Raw genomic sequence first — 7,950 nt, forward strand, 5'->3', positions numbered from 1 at the left:
TCCCCTAGACACAGAGGCAAGGCAGTATCCCAAGGCTTCCCCACTATTGACCCTATGAGTCATACAATACGACTCATTATTTCACATTATGAGATATGTGATCTTAATAGTACCCAGGACAAAAACTTTGGTACCTACGATTGGGGAACTAAGACTCATAATGAGTTTTTATGACTCGTGAAAACCATGTCGCACCCTTTATTAGTCACCCTAAGACTCAATTCCTATGACCCATAAGGTACCCTTACAACTCGTAAGGTGAGTCGTAGTTTAGGTAGTAAGATCCAATCTCAAAATATCACAAAGGCCAAAATTATAGGGTGCTATAATATCAATAAACAGATCATCTCTCGCCCATTTCACATCAATATTGACAACTCTTTTTGATGTACCAATGTCATCACTAGGCTCGCCTAAAGTGTTTCTTCAATATTAAGACACCTCTCCTCCTCCAAAACATATAAATCAACATGGACTTTTTTTTGCATAGTACTTTCTTAGTTGGATCTTTCACATAAATAATTTGATCCACTTAAGGTCCTATTACAAATGATCATCTATGCTACATTGTTTCTTAAAGTATACAAAATTTAGTCCATATTCATCAACTTTACTATAAATCCAATCAAATGTAAATAGTACATTGTTTCTAAAGAATATTAATGATATATTGATTAACTTGATAATAGATAGCCTTTCCATTGGTAGGATTATGATCCCTAGCATTGGAAAAATTATTTATTGTTGCTAACAAAGTTACTCCACTATTTTGAGTGTTTAATGGGGTATCCAGTAATCTCATGGAATCGATATCTTTTAATGACATATCCTTTATATCTTTAGCCATAAAATTTGGTCCTTTAGCTAGCCATTTAGATGTTTTGGTACTTTAATAATTTTTACTTTTTCCCTAAACCAATCCATGAATTCTACAATGTGAACTCGTGTTTTGACCCATGCTTTTTCTCTATTATGACTACCATTAAAATCTTTATGTTCTTCGCAAGCATGTTTTACAAATTCAATCAGTAATGATACTGATAAATGAAAGTGAAACATATTAACATGACATATAAATTAAAGTTAAAATACAAATAACTATTTAACTTACTTGATAAATGCCTCTACTAGTTCATCTCTATTATAGAACAAAGCATACTGATGTGCTACAGCCAACTACTGATTATCCATGTAAAAAGTACTGTCTTTTTTGGTCTTGCCTCCAATTGGATGCTTGATCTTAGGAAATATATATCAAAAACATTTGAATGACCCTGTCATCCTCTGTTGAATATCTACTAAACTTTTTCTTTATCCTATCATCTAGGTACCTCATACCAAAGTTTAAATATTGTACATCCGAAAAACCTTTTGTTATTGATGCTTCTGCAGTATTTTGATTACAAACAAGCCCCTTAAAGTCACACATTTCTCTTTCAATAAGATATATCTAATGCAAATAAATTTGGCCCCTAAGCTTAAATCATCTACTATATAAATAGGCAAAAGTCTCATTATATCCAAAAGGGTTGGAGAAAAAATATTTTCAAGCTCACATTATATACCCATGATATCTCCTTTTTGTTTGTCAAGGTCAATTATTCTTATAACCTTACTACATATAGCTCTAAAATAATTCACCAAAGTAAGCAAGACCAAAGACACATTCTCGGGTAGCACTTTCCTAACCGTAATTTAGAGCATGTAATGCGCAATAAAATGGGCATCATGGATTTTTTATCCTGATAAATTCATCTTATATACTTGCTTATGACTTGATATATTAGAGAAACAGTCTTTTGTCCAAACATCTTTTAAGATAGGGCAAAATGACCTTTTCTCCTCCAATTTCACAAAAAGCCAAGATTTAGCCAGACGAACTTTTCCATAATTCTCACCTTCAACTGGTTGAAGATTTTTGTGAATACGCATATAATGCAAGAATTTACATGATCTTTGGACTTTCCAGCTATATCCAACTAAGTGCCAAGTAAACTATCACACATATTCTTCTCTATGTGCATCGGGTAAAAATTTTTCCTCAATTTATATTGTGGCTAATACGGTAGTTCAAATATATGGATTTTTTATCCATGGACCATCAATGATTCATTTTATTTTCTTTCCAAAAACATTATTCAAGTTATGTAGTTAATTTAAGGACTTCTTCACCTGATAAGGAAGTATGTGCAGCTTTATATTTCTCCTTACCATTAAATAATTTTTTATTCCTTCGACATAGATGCTGAGGAGGAAAAAAGCTTGATGACCTAAGTAACACATATTATGACTATTTTTGAGATACTGGGAGCAAGTATTATTAGTATAAATATGGCATTTGGGTTGGTTTCCATCTCATATATTTCCGTTCCCACTTCTCATAGTTCCTTCAACTCCACAATCAGTAGTAGTAAGTATATATCTATATCATTTCTAGGAGATGAGAGACCTGGAATAATCATTGACAACATTGTATACTATGGCTTCATGCATATTCATGGTGCTATGTTATAGTTCATTAACATAACTGGCCATATGATATAAGAAATGCTCATAATTTGGAAAGGATTGAAAACTTCAATTAAAAGACCCAATCTAACATTATGAGCATCATTAGGGGAGTCGGGGTGCCAGAGATCAAAATCTTACTAAGCTTCCCCATCAACGGGATGTGTTAATTTTTCATCTTTGGGTCATACTGTAGCATGTCATCTCATAGCTACAGATGTTCTAGAACATATGAATATACCTTGAAACCTAGGTTTTAAAAGAAAGTACCTTAAAATCTTTACTGGAACTTTAGCGGTTTTGTTAGTCAACTCATAAGGAACAATCTTCCACTTAGAAGATTTACACATAGAATACTTATCGAGCTTTGCATTCTCATTATAAAATAACATATAATCATTAGGACATGCATGAATTCTTTTATAATTGAGACCCAAATCTTTTATAACTTTTATTGCTTTGTAGAAAGACTCCGACATATGAGAAATCGGAAAAGTTTCTTTTACCAATGCTAATAAGTCTTAAAAGGCCATATTACTCAACCCATTATTGTATTTAAACAAGTATAGTTGGATAGTCAAACTCAACTTTGAGAAACTCTTACACCATAAATACAACTCCTATTTTTCTTCCTCTATTAATTTTTAAAAAAACTTCTTTAAATCTTAATATTCTCTCTCTCATACTCCTTCATGACTCTAGTCATCTTTTATATTTCTAAAAATATCATGAAGTAGTATATCAATGTCATCATATATGTCGGAAGTTGTAGGATCATTGGTTGGATGTGGTATATTTTTGGAGGAAAACCCACTAAGTGTATTTAGGAAAATTTTCATGACCAAACAAGTGATCCTTCACCACCTTTCGGGAATGCCAATAACGATTAATACAATACCTACAAGGAAATCATAATTCATTTCATAGGGAAGCTTATTCAAATGACTTACTTAGATAAGGATAACTATTTAAGTCTTTTAATCTCCCTACTAGTCGTGGTGTCAACCTTTCTCTATAAAAAATACACTGAGTAATCAACCGGATTAGCGGTTTCAGCTGCCTATTGTCTAAAATTTTCCATTACCCTCTTATATAAGCCAATTTTAAATTTCCAGATTAAGTAAAGACCTAATAAGTCAGTCTTGAGTGTACAAGCCAACAAACATGATACATTAAGTGTTTTAATAACTCTTACCATTTCGAATGCTTTGCACAAATGGATGACAAAGAAAAAATGTAAAACAAATTAAGTAGAGTTGGTATTCTAATTAATATTTAACTAATTCACTTATAATTTTTACAAAATCAACCTTATTAAATAAAAGGCAATACATATACATACACAATGAAGAACTTGAAAGCTTCACAACTTCATAAAAGATTATAATCGTTCACTAAAATCACTAATATTAACATATTAGTAAAGGCTTGAGAAGTACAAAAAGAGTTGATAGACCAACATGATGGGCTACACAAGGATGAAGCAATCAGGTTAGTAGAAGCTAAAATAAAAAGATGATAAAAATATAGACGTCTAAGTGAACTTTTATTTTATCCATAAGAACAACCAAATGACTAAAATAGTCAATCCTTGAAGAAAGGTGCACAAACATAAAAAAGTAGAAGAAATGCATTTGTTTACCAATCAGACAAACTGATAATTCTTATTATGTCACGACTCGAACTAGGATCTATCCATGATGGGTATCTCAAGTATAGAGAGGAACATAGACCACTCCCTTTTCCTAGTCAAAAGAAACATAACATACTAGCAGGGAATGAATTTCATACATATAACAAGATAGAATAATCAATAATAAGGAAAGTTCTAATAATTCAACTGATATCCCAGTCCACAGTAATTCACAAAGCCTCTACTATAAAAAAATAATATAAGTTAGGACATGCCTTCGATGATAGCAAAAAGAAACCATGAGAAATAGTGTATGACATGAAATAAATAAAGAAGTAACAGCTTTCTGGAAGAAGGACGCTCACTACTTCATGTTGAGTCACGGTTAATCTAGAAATCACCTAATCACTGGGTAGGAAAGGCATAAGTGTGTTTGTTTCATGCATTACATGGGGAAATAAAATTCGAAAATGGTTAGCGGGGTGAGTGCTAGCACGTAGCTTAGAAAAGAGATAAAATAATGCCAAGTCAAAACCACAGTAAAATTCATATGAACATATTTTACATACATATATATAACATTCATAAAGAATAAGGTTTAGTATGCAAGAAAGATAATATCCTGGAATATGTATCTTAATTGTCATAAAAAGGTACCCATGGGTTATATGGGTTCAACTCCCCACTGAAAGGGCCCCATTGTGCACGAACTAGAGGTATCAAGAAAGACCAGGGAATTCCTTAACCCCACATCAATCCAAGATACAACTAAATATTAATTGTGTGAACCATGCACATGGTCATTAAGACCAATCCTCATGCCAGCAAATATGAGTTGCCAGTAGCGGTCCTTCAGAACGTCTACCTTCACGGCTTAGATACATAACTCATATTAATTCTAATTAAAAAAAGTTTCATATAACCTATTTATTTAACAAAGGAATTGACCACTAAGGCACACCATAGGTATCGTCATACCTTTACGCTTGTAAGCTTATAATTATGCCATTAAAATTTCTTTAACTTGAGGAAATTCCTTGACTCCCTTTATTTGTTAATTCAGTGTGGTGGAATGCCACAACCCCTTCTTTCAATAAATAAATGTGGTTCTTTAGACTTTTATGCTATGTAGTAGTTCCCAAGGTATTTTCAATGCATATATTCTCATGTTCAAGCAATTAACACAAGATCGGGTTGAGGTTATCACCAGTTCAATTATCAAAATCCATATAATTATAGTATCCATGACCCCCTAGTTTATCTACCATACCCATGCACCACACATGTCCAAAACCATCATTAGATCATGAAAAATTACATAATCCATGGGACCATCATTTAAGAAAATAATCATTCAAAACCTTTAACTTACATTCGAAAGCCAACATTCAAAACTAGTTGAATAAAAATTTAAAACACATGCTTTAAGAAAATAAGATTTGGGGAAATGTAACATACTTGAGATAGAAAAAATTACGGAGAGAAATTAACTCTTGAAAGCTCTAATTGCCAATCTCCTTGAAACCCTAGGTGTTCTTGACTTAAGGATTTGAGTGTGTTTAAGAGTTGTATTTGTTTGATAAAGGATGGAAATAGGGTATCCAAGGTTCTTTATCGTCGTGGGTCTTAAGTGGGGAAAGAGAGAAATATCCAAAGAACCCTTAGTGAAAAGTTGAAAATCGGTCGCCAGTGACTACAGGTAACCTTATGACTCATGAGGACATATTACAATTCGTCACTATGAGTCGTAGCCTAGGTATAAACATGGGGCTTTCCTACTACTTACCTTATGACTCATACCATATGGCTCATATTATGACCCTATGACTCGTAGGGTCTAAGTCATAGTCAGGACTAAATTAAAGGCCCCCATAATGGTGAGGCTATGATTGATGCTATACAGTTCGCATGTATTCTTTACGGCAAGTGAGGTAAGAGTCATGGTCAGGTAAGTAACCTAGACAAACCTTAGTATTCATAATATGATTTGGGTCCAACAAACCATATGGATACCTTACGACTCGTAAGGTAAGTCATAATCGGGGCAACAAGCAAAAAAATCAGGGATTTTCAGAGGCCAAAATATGTTGTCTTATAATGATCAGATCTAAAAAATCACTGAAGAAATGTAAGTTAAAATAATCTAAAGATGGTATTTTCTCCAAGGAGAAAGAACCATTGATGATACAAACATCACTAACGATAGTTGACTTATCTGTTAATAGGTCAAACTCCATAAGATACCAATAATGTAAATTCAGTAACACACATTTCCAAATTCTTATAAGATGTAAATCAGGATCCTAATTTCTATCTTTCCTCTAGAAACCTGGCTTATAAGCATAATATATATAAAAATAAGCAACTACAACATCCCTAGAAAGAGCATACCCTGATTTGTAGATGTCTGAAAGTAATCTAAAATGCTACAAAAATTAAAGTTTAGAACAACAAATTCAAACTTTCGACCAACAATGCATTCAATTTAATTGACAGACCAAGATCACATGCAAATTAAAATTCTCAATGCCTTTGCACAAAACCAAAATGAATTAGAATTTGAATTATAAAATAAAAAACCAACGTTGGTATATAAATATGATCATATACATTTTTCTTATTAAAATAAAAATGAAAGGAAAAGTTTCTCAACGCATCATTCTCACTTGTAACAGCATATAAACTAAATAGAAAAAATCAGAAAAAAGTTTGAGTTAGCACTTTGCTTTGCAGAAAAAAAATCTGATAGGTTGAACTTCTCTTCAATTATTGCCCACTCGTTGCAAACTAATATCATAGAAAATAGTTAACTATATTAGCTTGTATTCTTAACAATAATGAATAGCATTATCAAATGCAAATAAAAATTCTCAATGCCTTGGTACAAAATAAATTATGAACTAGAATTTGAATCATAAAATTGAAAGTCAATGTTAGTATATAAATATGATCATAGACGTTTGTATTCATACAATGATAACAAAAGGAATAGTTTTTCAATACATCACTCCTAGTTCTGATATCAGATTAACTAAATTAAAAGAATACGCAAACTACTTGAGTTAGCACCTTGCTTTCTAAAAGAGATTATGTTCGCTTGATCTTATCATCAACTATTGACCACTCAGATGTAAGCTAATATCATAGAAAATAATTAACTATATTAACTTGTGTTCTTAGCACTAATGAATAGCGTTAATGTTATCACTAATAATCATCTTGCAAAAATCCGCAATATGTAACAAAGGATGAAGTAGAAGATACTATGCAAAAACATTCCAAGACTATAATCTCTTATTTACCTACCAAACAACCCGTAAATACTTAATATGTCATACTTTAGGTAAGTCTTATATTTATTGGACTAACTATGTAAACATATTTCTATTTGGTTATATTGATAATATTACATTATACAAGATCAGTAATGTCACACAATACAGTTTTTTTCTTATATAAAAGGATGCATGAATGTGCTTAAATCCTCTTACAAATTTATCTCTCCCTCTGTATTTCTTTCTCTATATATAAAAAAGGAGAAAAGAAACAATTTTGACAATAATTAAAACAAAAAATAATCTAGACCTGCCTATCAATTGTATGGTGAAAGTAGTTTTCAACAATTGAGATGGAGGTCTGTATGAGCTATCATTATTTTGAAATAACTTAAGCTTCCCAGTATAAGAAGCAAAAAGGAACATGATGACAATTGACAACAATAACATTAAGAATAGTGAAACTGCAATCTCCTTAAATGTTGTTTAATGAATCATCAAATAATAAGTACAACAACAACATTTTGTTGATCA

This window comes from Capsicum annuum, chromosome 9 (genome assembly GCF_002878395.1).
Source record: "Capsicum annuum cultivar UCD-10X-F1 chromosome 9, UCD10Xv1.1, whole genome shotgun sequence".
Lineage (NCBI taxonomy): Eukaryota > Viridiplantae > Streptophyta > Magnoliopsida > Solanales > Solanaceae > Capsicum > Capsicum annuum.